The following is a 20,244-nucleotide window of genomic DNA, read 5'->3' on the forward strand; positions in this document are numbered from 1 at the left end:
TTTTTTTTTTTAAAGTAAAGCAGAATAAATCAAGAAGTACAAATTGAGATAAAGCATTCTATATAGCCATGTGTTTGAACACATTATTGAGTCCATTGTGCAAAGAAGTAGGATGATAAAACCATCAGAGAAAAATGTTTTTCTGATTTTACCTGTGACAAAAATGTTCCAGTCCCTTCCGTGCAATGTTGGTTAAGGTAGCAGTCAGGTATGTGTCTGTATATGTGTGCTCGCACACCAGTGAGTACACATACTATAGAAGAAGGAGTTTTCTGAAGTGGGCAAGGTCATTGAACAGCACTTCCAGCAATTCTCCAGGGTACAATCCACATTCCACTACTCTCCTCAGGAGATGACAAAGTAAGTAATAGCCATGAAAACTTTAAGTGCCCATATTTGAATCTCCTGGGCACTATGAAGAAGGAAGCAGGCCCAGTATTCATTCAAAATCCATTCCATAAAAGCTGAGCACTTTCAGGGTGGGAGGTGTCTGCTCGCCTGGCTCTGTGAGTTAGATACCCAGGATGAAATCCAAATTTTCCTGTTTGTGATCATGGAAATGGCTGTGATCTTTTCCCTGAACTTGAGTTTCTCATCATCTGTAAAATGGAGATACTAATACCCTAAAGCATTATGAAAATGGATATAAATCTAACAAGGCATCTGGCATGCAAAATCACTGAACTCATTAGGCTTGCAGTTTTGCATACATAACTGACACCCTAACTACAAAAAGTGGGAAAAGACGAGTGTGTGGTTACAGGAAATATAAGAATTCAATGATACCAACATTTCTTGGCTCCACCCAGAAGAATAATTTTCATGTCTGGCTATACATACCATTGTGCCCCAACCATAGACTTTTTTTTTTTTTTTTTTTTTGGTACTGGGGATCGAACTCAAATCCTTATGCTTGCGAGGCAGTTGTGAGAACCACTGAGCTAAATCCCCAGCCCCGTAGACTCTTTTATTACATCTGAATCGAAGGGGACATTATTTGTTCTACAGTAGTCAAGAGCTAATGTCAAAGACATGTTTACTGCATTAGGTGTCCAAAAGTCAGGAATCTGCAAAATCCTGTTCCACCTTCAGAATCATCCTTTCTTGGTTGCTATTAGTGTTGCTTCTGCTCTGGGACTGGAGGCTGCTGCCATTGATTTTTTTTCTCTTTGATACTCTCTGTCGGGGGTCACCATCAAGAGCTAGGCATTACTATTGACAGCTCTGGACTGGGGCCTGATGTTGGATTGAAAAGGAACAAAGGCATTTCTGCTCTGTGTTGGGTTGGCCTGTTTTTGTGTTTGACTGGGACCTGGCATTGGAACCACTATGTCTTTGTTGCTTCTTTGCTTTTAGCTCTTTCATTCCCTTGAAGGCAAAAAGGTATATTTCCAATAATAGAGAAAACTCAGGGATACATACATGCCTAACTAACTCTGTGTTCCCTAACTTACCATTTAATGATTCTTTGAAAATTCTGTCATTTATTCCCAATACAAATGCAGGAACATGGATCTTATTTTTCTCTTATTAAACTAAATCTGGACATTTTAAATCTTTTCATGGTTAGTTGAAGCCAGAGCCAAATACAAACCAAGGTTTTTTAATTCCAGTGCCCCTCTATTTTCCATAACTCTATAATTACAGACAAAGTTTTGAGAGTCAGTCCTATGAATTCTTGTATTCCCAATAACTTAATAGTCACTAATGCATACGAAGTGCTCGATTATAGTTTGCTGAACAAAGGAATGAATGAAAACTGAGTGCAAGCAGAAGGCAATAATAAAACTCCTCAGTGATAAAAGGGCTGCTCCCTTTGCAGTAAACGTGGCTGAGATATGCAGTGTGTGGAGCATGTTGTTGCTGATTGATGGAGTCTTCAGTTAATTTTTCAAAACACAGCAGGTGATACACAGGAGGATCCTGGACACAATGATGCATCCATTCTGGGACAATAGACATCAAAGATCTCAGTAAAGACTGGTATGGATTGGTGCAAATCGGCCTGGACATGAACAATGATGAGAAAACAGGAATATCAGCAGTAGGAGGCCTGACAAACGGCTTCTGGACTTATGCTTACATTGATGCTAAGCAGTGTAAGAGAGTTGAAACAGAAAAAGAGCAAGTGTGATAAACATTAGGGGAAATGAAATCTATTGCAGAGAAAGGGAAAAGTAAGCAGAAAAAAAGCTCATTGTGTATGAAGGAAAGAAAGCTAAGAGATGGCTGTATCGATCAGGAAATGAAAGAACATTCTTTTCAGGGGCCTCTGTTCCTTTGTCCACAATATAAAGAAATAGATCTGCGTTTTCTTCCCAGCTCAAACTCCAGCAATGTCTTGTTTGTAAGAGGTGACTTAGAAAACAGAAGTGTTTCTTTATCAACAGATCTGCCTTAAGAGTTGGATTATAGGCATAAAAAGCTCAGGAAAAGACCCAGAAATCTAAGTAATGATCTAACAAAACCACATACTATCTCTGGTTCTGGACAGCTGCCTTACAGTTTTACGCTACTGTATAATATTATAACTTATTTATAAATTCATTTGGTCACCAGGATTTATTAAACCTGTTACTGAATAATAATGTGGCACTACTGTGCCTGCCTCACAAGTGCAAGGTCCTGAGCTCTATCCCAGTATTAAAAAAAAAGTGGCACTGTCCTGCCTTCAAATAACTTGTTTGTGCCTGTTAGGGTAGAGAATAGATGTGACTATGTACCTTTCTGCAAATGAGATATACAGATACTACAGGAACAGAAACTACTGAACTGTATTAATTAGCTATTGAATGGAACTATATAATACTTTATTGACATATTTGATAAATATAGTATTTGATAGCCTCTTCATATTACAGTAGTAAGGTTGATTAAAATTTGATTTTCATTAGTACCATTTAGAAAAATTTCTTCCAATTTCACCATTAGTGATGCTATGTAAATTTTTAAGTTATATAAAATCTGAGGAAATATTTATCGAATGTCTTTTATGCATATACTCTAAGATTTCAAAGCATTTTTAGCTTTATAAATTTTTTTGTAGTTGCTAATCACTTTTCTCTGAATCAATGACATCATTACCTTCTTGTCATTAATATTTTCATTAAGCTGGTATATCATGAGTTTTATTTTCTCTCTCTTGGTGTCAGTTATTTTGTGTCAAATCGGCGAGAAATTTAACATTTTCACTATAACCATATGCTTATTCCCTTTAATTAATTGGATTACCAAACAATACCCATAATTCTTTTATTACTCTTAGTTGAAATTTATCTCTTCCAATGAGTAAATTATTTTCTGTACCAAAATAATTTCTATAGATCACCCATCTTTAACATGTTTCATATCTGACTGATTTTATCTGAATACTTTATTTAAAAAATATCAAATAGTCTTGAAAATAATAAAATGAGGAAACTTTCATATATATCCAAATCAGGAATCTGTTGCAGTGTGTGGCTTTGGTGGTGAAGAGAATGAAAGATTATTTGGAGATGAGACTTAGTTCAAACACTGAGAGGACCCAGAGAGCCTAATTCAACCAGGAGCTTTGGGAGAACTTTCAGGCTTTTATTTAGAATATCTGTGTAAGAGAGAGAGAGAGAGAAAAAAAACAAAACAGAAGAAAAGAAGATTGGCAAAGAGCTGTCTCAGGGTAGGCAGTTTTCTTGGGGAAATGGGAAGGATAACATGCCTGACTAAAATGATTTTCTTGTTTAACCATTCACTTCTCATAGAGCCTGAATGTTCTTACCCAGCAGTTTAACCATTCACGCCTCAGCCAAGTTCCCCACAGGAAATCCTTGATTTCTCTTACCACTCAGCCCCAGACTTGACTTTACCTTTTAAATAGTTGTCGCCATTTTTTATTGTAAATGCTACTTAATGGAAAATTATTTTTTTTAAAAAAAGATTTATTTCACTTCATTAAAGAAAGTCACAAGTGCTTTTCATTAGGAAAATAAAGCTAAATATAAATGTATTATATATATATGTGTGATATATATCACATATAATATACTATATCCAAACTAAATATGACCCCCCCATTCAATCTCGTAGCTATAAGTCTAAAACGCTAGTGGCCATCCAGGGCCATTCAGTACTAATGGTCTTCTGACAGAAAGGAAGCAGCAGTAGTGAGAGACAAGGTCCTTAAATTATATTGTGGTTAAAAATATCTTTTCTAAATTTAGCAACATGCAAATAACTTTATTTACAAAAACTCAAAAATCCCTTCCTTCCTTCTTTTTCTTCATTTCTGCCTTTCTTTTTTCCTTCCTTCCTTGCTCTATGTTATGTCCTGAACAATGTAGTCTAAAAAACATTATTTGGGACCAAGCAAGGCAGGCGTCTGTTAGCAGCCACAGTAGCAGCAGATTGGCATGAGGTAGTAAATCCCAAAAGCAGCAAAGGGAAATGAATAGATGTGGACTATTGAACCCAAGAAGGTGAAGACTTGCTCACAAGGTTGGCCTCCAAGACTGGTAAAAAGGAAGCCTGCGTTTGGGTAACTTGGTGTGTGTTACGGTGGTGTTAGTGTAGCCATCAGAGCCTAAGTACACTAAGGAAAAAACTGGTTCCTGGTTGGGTGCATATGGGAAGTGGGTAAAAAAAAAATCCATGATAATAGCAAATCATTACCCTTTGAATAAAATAAGAATCATGAATTCAGACTGATATAAGTTAACAAATAAATGAGGAAGATAAAAATTTTATTCACAGTAGAATAGTCATTAATAAATGTACATGAAGTTAGAAAATTATCTCAGCATCCTTTCTAGTAGTAATTCAAATTATTAATGAATGCTAAAACTTTTGAGAGAAAGGTTGATAAAGAACAGAATATTCACTTAGTCTCAAAATACCTCTTTATAAAATATAGCTGTTACAAAAAGAGAGTTACTTTACACTAGAGAAACCCAGAAAACATCATCCCAGTCATTACCAAAGTTAGCATAACCAGAAATACGATCAATGAAAATAATGTCTCTCCTGAGAAGATACAATAAACACATGGTATTACTTCTATGACCTGCAAAAAGTGCCCAAGCCAAATCTAATCATGAAGAAACCCCAAATGAATCCAAACTGAGGGACATTTTATATAACAACTGGTCTATAGTGTCCAAAAGCCCTGAAAGTATTAAAATAAAACACTAAAAAATTGTTTCAGGTTGAAGGAATCTAAAGAGACTGAAAAGTAAATGCAACATGATCTTAATTTGAATCATTTTACTATAAGGCACTTTACTGGGAAAGCTATTAAAATTCAGAATAGATCTTTGGATTACCTAGTAGCAATATATGTATTTTTGAAAATTTTTCCCATTATTTTAAAATTATTTAAAACTATCTACACAGTCACATGAATATATGGCTATGGCTCCTCTGTGAAACTCAGAACGAACCTCCAGTGGTAGAGGTCTTTATCCATAAGCTTTATGAACTTCATGATAAATCTGTTTCTAGGTAAATATAGGCATATTCCTAGAGAGAAAAGCACTAACTAAATCGGTGTATGTGAGTTGTTACAGCATAGACTCAAGGAATTGTTTCTAGTATCGTGACTGGGTTATTTCTCTTTAATTGTCTTCAATTACTGGAGTCGTGATGTATCCAAGCCTATGGATTTTCCAGCTTAAATAATGGTAGTTAACCCTCCTGGTCTGCAGTAACATTTATGGCGTTTTTCACATTTAAGAGATTTTCACCAATCCCTATATATCTGATGGTTTTTCACTCTGGTTTTTTCCAATATCACCTTAAAGGTGCCTTGAGCTTCCTTAGACACTACATTTTAACTCCAAGTAGTAATTTCTCCTCTTGCTGCTTCTTTGTTATCTTACTTTCTTGTCATTAAGACAATACCCGACAACCACAACTCTGAAAAGGAAAAGTTTATTTTTGCTCATAGCTTGTAGAGGTCTCAGACCATAGTTGGCTGACTCCAAGACACAGTAGCATGGCAGAAGGACATAAAAGAGCTCATAGTATGGTGGCAAGAAGAAAAGAGGGTCAAGAGAGGAGGGAGGGAGATGCACCCTTCTAGGCCATGCCACAGTGACCTACCCCCTCCAACCAGACATCACCTCCCAGCATCACATCTAACTGTAAACTCATAAGTGGGCTAATCCTGATGAATGTCACACTGCCAAAATCCAATCACCACCACCTCCCAAGCCCACCTATGAGCACATGAGGCTTTGGGAATACCTCCAGATATAAACCATTTGTGATCAGTCCAAGAACATAATATGAATGCTTTTCATTGTCTAAAATAGATCCAAACTGTTTGGTAAACCATAAAAATAAATGACAGGAAGGCCATAGTGGAATAAACCAGACATGTTGCCGAACATACACAGTTTAGGGAATCACATTAAATATCATTGGCCAAAAGTATTTGGCACATTTTGGAGCAAGAGGCAGATGACATATTCACAGAATACTGCAATATATTATCAAAACAAAAATCACCAAACTCAGTGTTACCTGGATGACTCTAAGAGGACTTGACCCAGTGTGACTAAAGGACAGGAAGTAGTAAAAGGTTCATTGAGGTCAGAGTACTGAGAGCTTGACTGGCACACCAAGCAGATTAAAGTTATTCTGTAAGAAATAGTATTACTGTAATTGTTCCAGTAGATCAGTGTTCAAGGAAAAACTTGAAGGTAATTTGAGGACTACAGTGAAGTAAGAAGTGCTCAGAAGCAGAGAGACTGATAGAGAACTGCTTCAACATCCAAATGATCAATCAGATCAGTAAGATCTGATTGAAGGCAGGAGCAGTGGGAATTGAGTTAAAAGAAGAGGTTATCTAGATGGGTTGCAGATTAAATTATTGGAACTCAGTCTCCTCTTTAATATGCCAACAGATATTTGGAAATAATTAAGATATTTGGTTCTTGCTTGAATGGCTTGGGATAATGGTGAGAGAAGCAAATGCATTCGCTGCCTGTATGACTATTCAACCCATACAAGATTTGCTGGTTACCTCCCAGTAGACTTTCTTCCTTGGTAACAAATCCCTGAACAAGCTGAAAATGACACTAATCAACCTCTTTGAAAACATAATCACAAATCTTGGCTGGGAAATCCAGGAAGTCTCCTTAAAAGAGTACCCTGGAGTTGTTCTCTCTAATTTCCTTAATCCTGCTGCCTAGAATACAAATGCAGTGGCTGGATGGGAGCATGGAAACCTCATACAGAAGAACAGAAAACTTAGATGGAATGTGTATTCTTCATTTCATGGAGATAAAACAATTCTGGCTATCTTCCTCTGGATTTCTTTCCATATTTTAAACTACTGCTGAGTTCCATCTTTGTGCATAGTAGTCAGTTTAAATTGCAAAAACTGAACTACTTTCAATCTTTTCTAACAAAACTCTGACTCTAATCAGATATCCAGCTTTCTCAAAAACAACCATCTGATGCAAAAGAGGCAAGCTTATTGCAATGGTCTCACCCTTTCCATTTTATATTTGCAAAGTGAATGTCACATAATTTTGGCCAATGGGATAAGGGAAATCTTGTCTCCTAGGAAAGCTTTTCTTTACTGATAGGTCATATAACAAAGGAAATAGCCTCTTTCTTTTTCTGGTGGGCACTGGCCTGTCTGGCTGTGATGCCTGAAACTAGAGCAGCCACCTCATGAGGATTAAGCCAATGGGCTGAAAATAGCAGGAAATAAAAATAGAAAGAAGCTGGGTCTTGCTTTATGTCATTTATCCTCTGATTTAACTAATCAAGGCACTGATCTATCTCCAAAGTTCTCATTATGTGAAATAATATTTTCCTTATCATTCAAACCAGTTGACTTTGGGTTTTATGTTAATTAGAATTTTTGTTTGTCTGTTTGTTTGCTTGTTGAGGCAGGGTCTTACTTTGTAGTTTAGGCTGGTCCTAAACTCACTATCTAGTCCAGGTTGGCCTCTAATTTGCTGTGATCCTCCTGCCTCAGCCTCCTGAATACTGGGATTACAGATGTGTGCCTCTGCACCCAGCTTATTAGTTAGAATTGGAAACCACCTCATTGGTATTTATTAACACAAAAATGGTAGGCCAGGAATTTAGCTCAGTGGTTCCGCTGCCTGCCTTGCAAGTGCAAGAATCTGAGTTTGTTCTCCGGTACCAAAAAAAAAGCAAACACAAAAATGGAGGGACAAGTTTGAAAATGTCTTCAAGGATTCTTTATAACTAGAAGGAATCTGAAAATGGAGGTAAGCAGAATACAAATATTTGGGGCTCATAGTCCTATAGATCTAGGAGGAAGCATGATTTAGAAGAATTCAAGGAACACAGATTGATTATGGAAAAATCTCTAGGAAGCAATTTAATTCAAGTATGAGCAAATTAAGAGTTAGAGAAAAGGTCAGTGTGAGCTAGACAAAAGTAAGGAAGAAATCACCAAAGGATAGTAAGGACAGTGGTTTCAGAAAACCAGAAAGTAGAACTTTAAGAATGGGGAATTTCTTCAAAGGAGAAGCTTTGGGATTCGTCAGTGTAAAGATCATAGTGCCCTTTTGAATTAGTTTTAGTAAACAGATGAGGCAGGAGTTTATCTACAGTGGCCTGAGGAGACTGGAAATATTGGCTACCTCTATGGTTCTCAATCCTTAGAGTGACTTTGTTTTAAGAGAAAAAGTAGCAGATATATCGCTAGGAGCTGCTTTCTTAACTAGTATTTGGGTTACTGGTATGAGTCGTTCATAAACTATACCTTAAGTAGTTTGAGCTACACTTCCCATGAATTATTTGTAAGACAGAAAAGGTGGGTGACAACTTGAGGCCAGGCTGGGGTAATGGAAAGCATTTATAAGAGGGATGACTCAAGCATGATGGGAAGGATACAGGAAAGATGAGAGAGGAGATATAAGAAGTGACATCTGGTAGTACAGAGCCTTGGAGAAAGGCATTTAGAAAATTTTCCAAAGGCTTAAGAATCCCCATGACAGGAAAGAAATAGATGTTGAGGGTGTCTTAGGATTCTGTAATGAAATACTATAGGCTGGGTGGTTTATAAACAGAAATTTGTTTCTTACATTTTGGGTAGCCAAGAAGTACAAGATTGAGGGACCAGTAGATTTGGTGTCTAGTGAAGACATGTTTCCTGTCTCATAGACGGTGCCTCATTGCTGGGTCCTCATAGGGAAAAGGGCATATACGCTCCTTTGGGTTTATTTTTGTGAGGATACTCCCCCATTTATGAAAGCACAGCCCTCATAATCTAAGTACTTCTCAGCTCCTACAGGGTGAAGCTAAGTGACTGGCAGCCAGGCCTTCTGTGCGTTTCCTTCCTTATGCTTCACTTTCTGCTTTCTCTGGAAACCTTCAGATAAGGTTACCTTTAAATATGCTTCATAATTTTCTCTTTCTCAGCAAACAAACAAATGAACAAAATGCCAAAAGTGGAAGTGAACCATGGATTTTGATCCAATAGAAGACAATTCTTAGCTGGGCGTGATGGCACAAGCCTGTAATCCCAGCACTCAGGAGGCTGAGGCAGGAGGATTGCTATGAATTTGAGACCAGTCTGGGCTACATAGTGACTTCCAGGTCAGTCTCAACTACATAGTGAGACTCTGTCTCAAAACAAACAAACAAACAAGCAAACAAATGAAAACAATTCTTTTAATCAGTTGGATTTTTACAACCGAATAGGCTATATCCAGAAGTCATGAATTTTTACATTTTGAACATTTTAAACAGAGACTGAAAAAAAAAAACCTTACAAATATTGTAGACAGCATCGATGCCGTAGATAAAACCAGGTGAGTCTGTGTTCTTTTCCAACTCTGAGATTGTAAGATTCTGGTAATATACTAAGAAATGAGCTTTCAATGGGAAAGAGTGAAGGACATGCAGAGGATAGAGCTGAAAAATTAGGAACAATGATAGCATGAGAATACATGGATATGATAAAAATAGAAGGTAAGTGTGATATTTAAAACATTGTTTGCCTTCTATATAATTTGTGCCTTATGTTGGCTCAATATGTCTTTAACTCCCAGCTAAGTGATAGTGCTACATTTTGATGTAAATACCCAGTCAAATTCTGAAGCCACCTCAGGCCATGTCTATACTTCAGTTTGTTCTGAGGAGAACTTTCAGTTCATCACCGAGACCAACACTAATGTTTTCAAGGTGAATGATTTTTTGCATAAGGAATGAAAATGATGATCGAACTTTGTTGACTTTTAAAATGTCAACTTTTTGTGCTCAGAAATGACAAGAAAATTATCAACATCCAGTGTGTTAAATCATGACAGAGATTAGATATTGTTTTGGGGTAATTTTTTTCTCAAAAATGAAGGAAGCTATTTAATGACTACTGTTGATTAATGTATTGTTTTTTTCCATGAGTGAAGTGTGTATGGTTGATTATTTCTAAGTAAAAGGCTAAATGCAAATAAGGAAAAAAAAAAAAGACAAAAGAGGTGCTGTGCTCATTGCGCAAGACAAAATTGTTGAATATTACTAATTATATTAATTAATTTACATGAATAATGTTTTGAGAAAAGAGGCTGATTAATATCAGTAGTGATGAACTTCAGTTACATAACTATCTCATCAAAGAATTTCATGGATTTTACAGACACTCTTTTAGCTAAATAGTTACATCAAGCTATCAATTTCTGGTTCATAATGGAAAAGCAGGTGTGGGTGAGCAGCTGACATGTGCTGGTCACTAAGAAAATGGCTAGCAGAAGCCAACCTAAGAACATAGTTCAAATAAACTAATCCTTTAAATGTCGATTTTGTATCTCGAACTTTTTCCAGAAAGGATCCTACTGCTAGAAGAATGTCAAACACGTGACTAAAATGGATGGGATACAAATAGTTAAAATGACCTCATGGTGCTTGATTGGCTGGTGATGATTTCCTGGTGGAATGGCTTGTTGAAGTCCTGCTGAAAACACTTGGTCCAATTTCTTGCCCATCATTAATGGTATGCAGCACAAGTACATAATGGGTTCAGTTGATTCAATCTATTTTATGCACCCATGCTTGACATTGCAACAAGGGACCTAGACACTGTTATTAGGATATGTTTTAAAGCCTCCAACATACTTTTCTATCATGGAATTCAAACATCCCCAGAATCCTTAAAGGAACCACTGTGGAACTTTCCTGGAGCAAATGATTGTACCTTAGAACAACAAATCTAGTATGTTACATTATAGATTACAATCTGCTGTGAAGCGGTGGCTGAACAACAGAGGTTGAAATGGGTTTGAAAGAGACAAGCCAGTTAGAAAACAAGCCTGGAAAAACATGGCTGCAAAACTTTATCAATAGGTCAGAATGAAAAGCTCTCAGTATCTAAAATATTATTTGAAATTATCTATGGCTCAGTAATGAAGCAGAGAAGGATTTCAGGATATGTATTTTTTGATCTGGAGGAGTATGTTTTTATAGAATTATAGAGTATATTCTCTGAGGGCGGGATCTTTGTTAATTATGTTTACTTTCTCTAAGAACCCTTGGCTTATGGTAAGTATTCACACATTAGTAAAATGAATGAATGAAAGGACAGTGGGAAGCCACTGACTCTCTAAATTGAGAAGGCATGTGATTTAGAGGAATCATGAAGTAGTGAAGCGCAACACACCCAAGCAATTATATTGGGAAATCCTTTCTCTTTAACTTCACCAACTGCTGTGCTAGGCGTATATGCCACTTGGATTCAAGCCACTGATAATTGTTCTCATCACTTAAGCTGCCGTGGAATCTAAGGGAGCAGGAGAAAGCTGCCAGGTGTACTCCTTCTCTTCCTTCACTGAGGAACTTGATTGACCATGTCATGAATGGTCTTAAAATTACAGGCAAGGAAACTGAATCTCTGAGGAGTTTGTGATTTCCTGGAGTCACACAATTTGTAAGGAGCAAAGCTGAGACTAGAACCCAAGTTTCCAAATTTCTGCACAAGACTTCTTGTTATGCCTTTATGTGACTCTATAGAAGTAGTTGTTTCACAGGAATGTTTAAAGGATGTCTTTGAGGAGGTGACTTTGGGAACAAGGTCAGTATTATTATCTTCAGAAATAATATGTTTAGGGTCCATCTAAAGGTAGTTACAGTATAAATGAAAAGAAGGAGATGGCTTTGAGAGATTTAAAAAGAAAGAGTTTATTGCTTTGACATTAAACTAGAAAAGAGGCTTAGGGAGAAAAATGAGTGAAACTTCTAATTCCTGAGCATCCTGATAATTGTGTGTCAAGAAGATGGTTTGGGCCCAATATTCTTATACAGCAATGATAAATATGATGGTCTCTATTAAACAAAGACCAGTAGAAGACAAGATTGATTGCCTGGAGGCAAAAAAAAAAAGAGATTATAGAGTGAAGAGCAAAATACTAGCAAATGTGGCAGAGAGTGCTAGATACTGCCAAATAGTTATTTCTCTCTGCTGGTTGAGTGACAGAATCTGAATTTTAGCTAAGTGTATCGCTATATAACTGAATACTTTATTTCCTTGACTCATTGGCAGTGTGTATGGCAAGATTTAATGTAATGAGATTCTGAGATAGGCAGCTTCTAAAAGGGCTCCATAGTTATCTCTTCCTCTCTATAGTCATCTTCCTAGGCAAATCTTTGTGACTGATACTTAATAACTAGAATATGAACAATGTAGGGGATGTTACTTTCAAGACTAGGTTACTAAGAGACTTTGGATTCCAACTTGGGTGCCCTCTTTCCCTCTTTTGATTTGAGGGAAGCCATATTGAAATCTCCTCTATTGAGAGACCTATATGGCAAGAACTGATTGTCTCCAGCCAGTAGCTAGTAAGATCTGAGACTTTCAAACAGCTTTGTGAGTGATCTCCTATTGCATCCTCCCCAAGAGAGCCTTCAGTGACTGTCACACTTGATTGCAGCCTTGAGAGAGACCATGAGGCAGGAACATTCAGCTAAGATGTATATGTTTTCCTGATACAAAAGAAACAGATATAATAAATATTTGCTGTTTTAAGCTGCTAGGTTTTGATGTAATTTATTACACAGCAAAAAACAACTTACATAAATACAAAGAAACAGTGTTGAGGAAATTGCAGAAGGTCTTTTCAAAGGAAGACTGTATAGCCATCATGGACCATGCTGCCTGAAACATGGCTGTGATGGGTGCAGTTCCACGGGTCATCTTGAATCCTTGAAGTCAAGGACACCCCATGGAGATGTCACAGTGATGAGCTGGAAGGATCTTAGGCTCCTGAAGATCCATAGAAATTTCTCACTGATCACAAACTGCCTACCTCTGGAATTTTTTTTTTTTTTTTTTTTTTTTTGGTCCTGGGAATCAAACTCAGAACCTTGTGCTTGTGAGGCAAGCAGCGGCACCACTGAGCTAATCCCCAGCCCTGGACTTCTTAATTTAAACGTTCCTAGAATAGCTGGTGTTATCTTGTGTTGTGTTTTCTGGCATATTGAGTCAAATCTTATCTTGGCTGATATTTGTGGATGGTGATAGGAACAGAGACTCTACTCTTGATAAAGAGTAATAAACGATGTAAGAGCCTAATAAGCAGAGACTGCCACTGCTGTAGGATGAACAGCAAATGAAGGGATATTTATAATAAGGAAAAGAATAAAGTGCCGCCAAGTGCTATTGTCAAGGATGCTCTAACTAACACTAGCCCAGTGATAGTTAAGATGTGGATCCCAATTCTCTAGACAAAACTCTATGCAAGCTTTCCTTTCAAAAATAATGACTATAAAATACCATTGAAGTTTAAGATAAGTTAAATTTGGAAGTTTTCTACATGGTTCCATTTCCTTGGATAAATATTTGTTGATCATCTACTTATTATGTTATTAGCACTTAAAATATTACCAGTTCATCATTATCATCATTGTTATTAAGGTTATTGCATATTTGTTAGAATGTAATAATTAATATTCAAGTGAACCTATAAATGCTATGCGGATTTTTTACTTCTAATAGAAGAAAAAATTTCTGAATATTGGCATGTATCTTTATATTTGGTCATTATATTTTTTGCTTTTAATCCTATCAGGGTTTCAAGGAAAAAGAAAAAAAACACTTCTTTAGATGTGACTGGCATTAAATCAGCTATAACCAGGAAAGTGCATTCTTGTCAAGCCTCCCTGGTAATTCTGTCTGCCAAAATGCAAGGAAAGCAGCGGAGGGAAACTGCTGCTTTGAATCTAATTATAGAATACAAGAAATAATTTGTTGAAAAATAGGTATGCTACAACTTTGAAAGAATAAAATAATGTATAATATTTTGTGATAGCCAAGGAGGGGAAAGCTGGACAAATTCAGCCTTGATTACATTTTTATGTGATATTCTTTCAAATTATAAAATAGACATTCATTGCATAGGACTATAGAAAATTACAAAGGAAAAAATAGTAATCTAGAGATAATGCTATTAACATTTTGAAGTACATCTTCCTTGCTTTTTAATACATACATTATGTTTCTCTTGTTATTCAGGTTGTATTAGACTTCACATAAAATTTTATATACTGCTTTCTTCCCTTGACAATACATCGTTAATACTTTCCCATTTTATTATCTGGTCTACTGAGACATAATTTTAATATTTACATGATTCTCTATTAAAAAGAAAATACTGACAGTTAATTGTCATCAGCATCATGTATTAGACACTATATAATGAGTACATTCATTGATGGACTATCTCATTTAATGCTCATCATAATGTTCATACTAATTACCAAACTAAGAGGATCCCCATTTTATACTGAGATTTAGAAAATAATGTGTTTAACGCTCTAAAGATAAGATTTAGAAGATTCAGATTTGAATCCAGACTACTAATAATTAGTGTCTATAGTGTTAACTATTACATTATAATATCTCTTATTGTGTGAATTTATTAAAATGTATTCTAACAATCTCCTTTTGTTGGATATCTGAGGTACTTCCATTTTTGACTATTACAAATAGTTTTGACACTAGTAAATCTGTCCATGCACTTTTCTTCATTTCCATTGTAACTACCTTAAGATAAAGTTATAAAAGCAAAATTGCTTGGTGAAATGGTATACAAAATTCAAAAGCATTTGATATAGTTAAAGTATGTGTGTCAATTTAACAGAGTATTTCTTTTTTCTTTGGATTTCTGTTAAATTAATCATCACTGTGTTAATGATGTAAGATGTTTGTGGGCTACTTAGATTTATTTTTAGAATACCTGATATATATTTTTTCATTTTTTCTAATGACTTGTGAGAATTCTTTTTATTCTCACAATATTGAATTTGATCATGAATTTTGTAGACTTTTTTCTTTTAAAATTTCACCTTACATACTTAAATGCTTTTTTTTTTTTTTGGTACTGGGGATCGAAGTCAGTACCTTGCGCTTGTGAGGCAGGTACAGTACCACTGAACTAAATCACCAGCCCGACTTACACACTAATTGTCTTTTTTTTAATTCATTAAGTTTATTGGTACATTTTAGGTATACAATGGAATGATATTCATTACTGGGAATTTGTACATTTACATGACATATCTTGGTTCTTATTTTTTTTTCCCAATTCCCCTGCCTTCCCCTCAACCTCTCCACCCCTCCGTATATACAAAGACTTTGTTTCCATTTTTTCCTTTTCTTGTATTTATTTCTTTCCATTCTTTTCTTTCTTTCCACTTCCCATTTTAATTTGGACCTTTCTTCCTATTTCAAATTATCTATTATACATTTTGGTCCTTATTTACATTTTCAGTTTCTCTCACCAGAGAAACTATTCAGTATTTACACATGTGTCCTATTTATTTCACTTAATAATATGGCCTCAGTGTGCATCCATTTAGCTATAAATGTCTCTAATTCCTCCTTCTTTATGGCTGAGTAGCACTCCACTTTATATAAAAACCAAATCCTTTTTATCCAGCCTCCAATTGATGGACAATTGAGCTGTTTTCAAGTTTTAGTTATTACAAACTGTGCCACTATAAAGATGGGTGTGCATATATTGCTGTGGCATGATTCTTTTAATTGTTTTGGGAAGGAATCAGCAAGGGAATAGCTGGGTCAAAGGGACCTCTGGTCCTAGTTTTTTGAGGTATCTCCCTATGCTGGAAAAATTGGATTTCAACTTGCCTAAGATTAAAATTAGACCTATATTTCTCACCATGCACTAAACTAAAATTGAAATGGATCAAAGATCTAAACATTAAAACAGAAACACTAAACCAGGAAGAGAGATTAGGTAGAACTCTTGAAAACATTGGCATAGGAAAAGATTTCATGAACAAAACTGTAGTCACTCATGAACTAGCACAAAGGATCAACAACTAGAATCTCATCTTATTAAATGCTTCTGCACAGCAAGAGAAACAAGAGTGGACAGAGTGAACAGAAAAAGAACTAGAAAGAGCAAGTAAACATATGAAAAAATGTTCAACATCACCAGCCATTTGAGAGAACTCTATTTTTAAGCAATTTCTAACAAATTTCTTTAGTAAATTAAATTATTTTGTTACCTAGGTGAATAGCATATATTTAAGTATATGACCTACAGATTAGAACATAGCTAGCATTGTACAGAAGATGTAAATTACCTTTAATTTTATGATCCTATTGTATCTTTTTCTTTTTATATTAGCAGTTGTTGAAACATACTGTTATATTGTTGTTCAAAGACAGTCATTTTAACATCTGTATTTGTTTCTGAGAAAAAACATGGTGTAGCTCTTGAAAGATTGCCTGTTAACTAGCTCTAACTCTGTGCAGTTGAGACTGAATGTATTACTGAGTGGTAGACCATTCTCCTTAGGAAAATTGCTCTCTCTAGTAGGATTGCCTTGAGAGGAAATAAATAATTTCTGTTGTTCACAAGCATTATCATATTTCTGCTGACATTATCTTTTATTCTTTCAGCTATCATTCTACATTTTTATACACAATATATTTAGAATTACTATAAACCACGAGTCACGTACTTCTTTGCAGTGGTATGCGGATATACCCCAACATTGTTGTTATCCTACTTCATCCCTGATTGGTATCTTTATTGTTTTCCATCACTATGAATCTGTCTTGTTGAAAGTCTTGTGCAGTAATACTCTTGATTTCCAGATTAAGCTCCTTTAAGGTTACTGAAAGAAGACTTTTCTGTGTAAGAGTCCTTATATTTTCATAGACGCTAGCAAGGTGGGTGGTACTGGTAGCTGTGAGACCAAGAAAATTGATGTAATAATAACTAGAAGCCCAAGATTTCTGAAATTTTATCTTTGCATTCACCTAGAATTTAGTGTATGGTATGAAATAAGACTCTTACTTTATGTAATTTTTTTGAAAGTAATAATTCATTTCCTCAATTATTTGAAATTCCACTGCTTTTATTTATTACATTTATGTGTGTGGGCTTACATATGTGTGTGTGTGTGTGCGTGTATTTGTATATACATTTATGTCTATCTGAAATCAGTGAGCTTTTTCACTATTTCTAGTCCATTGATCAGTATCTTTAGTCTTGTGCTACTCTCATGTTTTTCTCATTTCTATAATTTTAAGATGTATTTTAATATCAAATCATAATGACTCAAATCACCATCTGTGCAAATAATAAATTTCTTAACTCTCAGCTTTAAAGTCACCTTTTATTAGGTGTTCTAGGAAAATAGAGCTGTACCCTTTAAAGATTTTTCTATGACAGCTGGAATAATGATAATCTTTGTGAGTAGAGGGCAGTGAAGACACACTGTAAAATAAAACCTTCCTTCAAGTTTCTGGCAGGCTGGCATGCCCTGGTCTGCAGCACGCATAGCTTCTCCAGTACTTGGCCCCTGAAGTGCACTGTAGTCAGCAGCACTGAGGAACCAACAGTTTTTCCCAGCACTATAGAATGCAAATTTCAAACAAGCTTCACTGGTGTTATGCCAAAGTGATTTCTCGGTAAACAACCCACAGTTGTGCCTTCAGCAAGGTTTAGATCTGGATTAGGGTCCAGGGTAGAGGGAACTCTTTCTTCCAGCAGACCTAGAATTCCTGGAATTATTATGTGTATTATTTTTATAATCTCTACCTTGCTTCCTTTCTTGTTTGCTAACCTATCATTATTCTAATTGCCTTTTATAATGTATAATTCTTAGTTTATAGCTCTTAATATCAAACTTTCCCTGATCAAATTATCATTTGTTTCTGTCTTCTGATTGAAACACGAGTGATACCACTTTTACAAAGACTTATAAATTCTCCTTTTTATCTTTCCAAATGAATTTTAGAGTTAATATGTAAACTTCAAAACAAAATCCTTTAAGATTTTTTATTAGAGTTGCATTAATGCTATATATTAGTTTGTAAAGCCTGATATATTTTCCATATTGAATGTTTTCTTTGGGATAAAGCAGTCCTTCAGAAAATAAATTCCTATTTCTTATTTAGCACTTACAAATTTCTTGTTAGCTCCTAGATATTTTGTTGGCTGCTGTCCTGAATGTGATTCTTTTCCTGTTACATTTTTTGTGTAACTAAATTCGACTGCTCACTGGTAGTCAACCTCTCAGAGATTGACCTTCTATAGAACTCCATGAAACATGGATAAAACAAAGTGTTAATCATTTCTGGCTTACTATTGCAGTGGTGGACTAGCCACTTGCCATATAGTTACAAATTCAAGACTTAAACTTTTATCTCTGTTCTAGTTACTATGATTGCACAATGGAACCACCTCAACTTTTAGTGGCATAAAACAACCATTTGTGATTGTTCATGGTTCAGGAATTTGGCTATAACACAGCTTCTCTTTGCTCCTTGATATCTGGGGTTCAGTTGGAGAACTCCTAGGCTGGAGACCGAAGTCATCCGGAAGCTCCCTAATTCCTATTTCTGGTAGCTGATGTGGGCCATTGGCTGAAGGTCCCCAGCTTTCTCTCATTTTGGCCTCTATATGTTGTCTCGTGTTAATTTAGACTTCTACATAGCATGGTGACTGTTTTCCCAATGCAATCCTCCCAGAAAGAAATAGCTTTGTCCAATATATGAACTAGCTGTGTTATAGTTTAGATCTGGGGTGTCCCCCGAAAGCTCGTGTGCTTGGAAGTTGATTGGACCATGGGGGCACCATACTCATCACTGAATTAGTCAGTCCAATGACTAATTGAGTTCATAGCTGAATGTGTGGTTAGGAGATGGGTGGGACTTTGTCAGAAGAGGCTGGTCACTGGAGCACAACCTGGAAGGGTGTCTCTACCTCACTGGCTTCTCCTTTCTTTCCCTCCTTCCTGGCTGCCAGAAGATGAGTGAGCAGCTATCCCCCACCAGGGCCCTTTTGCCATGGTGTTTCAGCCTCAAAGCCAGGAGAATGTCCGATGAATCCTCTAAAAAACATGATCCAAAGTAAAGTGCTCCTCCTTTAAATTGTGGTTATGAGATATTGAGTCTCAATAATGAGGAAAGTGACTAAGACAGGCTAGAAAGTTACATAGCATAGCTTCTTTTGTATTCAGCTGGTTAAAGAAATCAAAATCACACCTTATTTCCAGAAGAGAATAAATAGACTCTTCCTATTTAGTGTCAAAGAGGATAAGATATCAGAAATAATGCTATAACCATTTCTGGAAAATAGAATATGCTCCATTACTAAATAACAGTAAATACTGTTGCACCTCCAACCATGAATGCTGAGGTGGGAGCTCAGTAACCAAAGGCAAGTTTCTGTCATAATCTTCATCATAATCTTGGCAAGAAGAGTCACTGTTGTTTCCCCAATTAAACAGTTTACATATTAGTTGCTTTCCTGTTGCTCGGACACAATACTGCACACACACACACAATTTAAAGGGGGGGAGGTTTAGTTTGGTTCTCCAAATTCCAGTGAGTTCCGTGCACGATTGGCTGGCTCCAATGCAGAAGTGGCATGATGGAAGGGCATGGTACAGGACAGCCGCTCACACATGGTGGAGCACAAGTGGAAGAGCCTGGGATAAAAATATACCCTTTCAGGTCTTGCTCCAGTCACTTGTCTCTTCCAATTCTGCCCTAGGTCCTGAAACCACATTTAGCTATGATCTCATCGATGGATTAATCCACTGGTGAGAGTAAAGTTCCCATGATCCATGTCACCTTCCAAAAGCTCCACCCCTAAAAGTATGACACTCTTGGGGGACATTTTGGTTCTAAAACATTATAGTTTATAAGTCCCATATTTCTTTTTCTTTTTTTTTTCTTTCGGTACCGGGAATTGAACTCAGGACTTTGTGTTTGTGAGAGGCAGGCGGCGGAACCACTGAGCTAAATCCCCG

The 20,244-nt window shown here is 36.2% G+C and overlaps 1 long non-coding RNA gene across 1 annotated transcript in view; it reads left to right on the forward strand.

Annotated features, from left to right (window-relative positions):
* LOC104876266 overlaps window positions 1-20,244 on the forward strand; it is an 83,881-nt gene that overhangs the window by 9,065 nt on the left and 54,572 nt on the right. The window contains exon 2 of the long non-coding RNA XR_784301.3: window positions 10,786-10,954. This is a non-coding gene — a long non-coding RNA (uncharacterized LOC104876266). The remainder of the gene's footprint in view (window positions 1-10,785; window positions 10,955-20,244) is intronic.

Source organism: Fukomys damarensis, unplaced genomic scaffold (assembly GCF_012274545.1).
Source record: "Fukomys damarensis isolate Sample0158 unplaced genomic scaffold, DMR_v1.0_HiC HiC_scaffold_15, whole genome shotgun sequence".
NCBI lineage: Eukaryota > Metazoa > Chordata > Mammalia > Rodentia > Bathyergidae > Fukomys > Fukomys damarensis.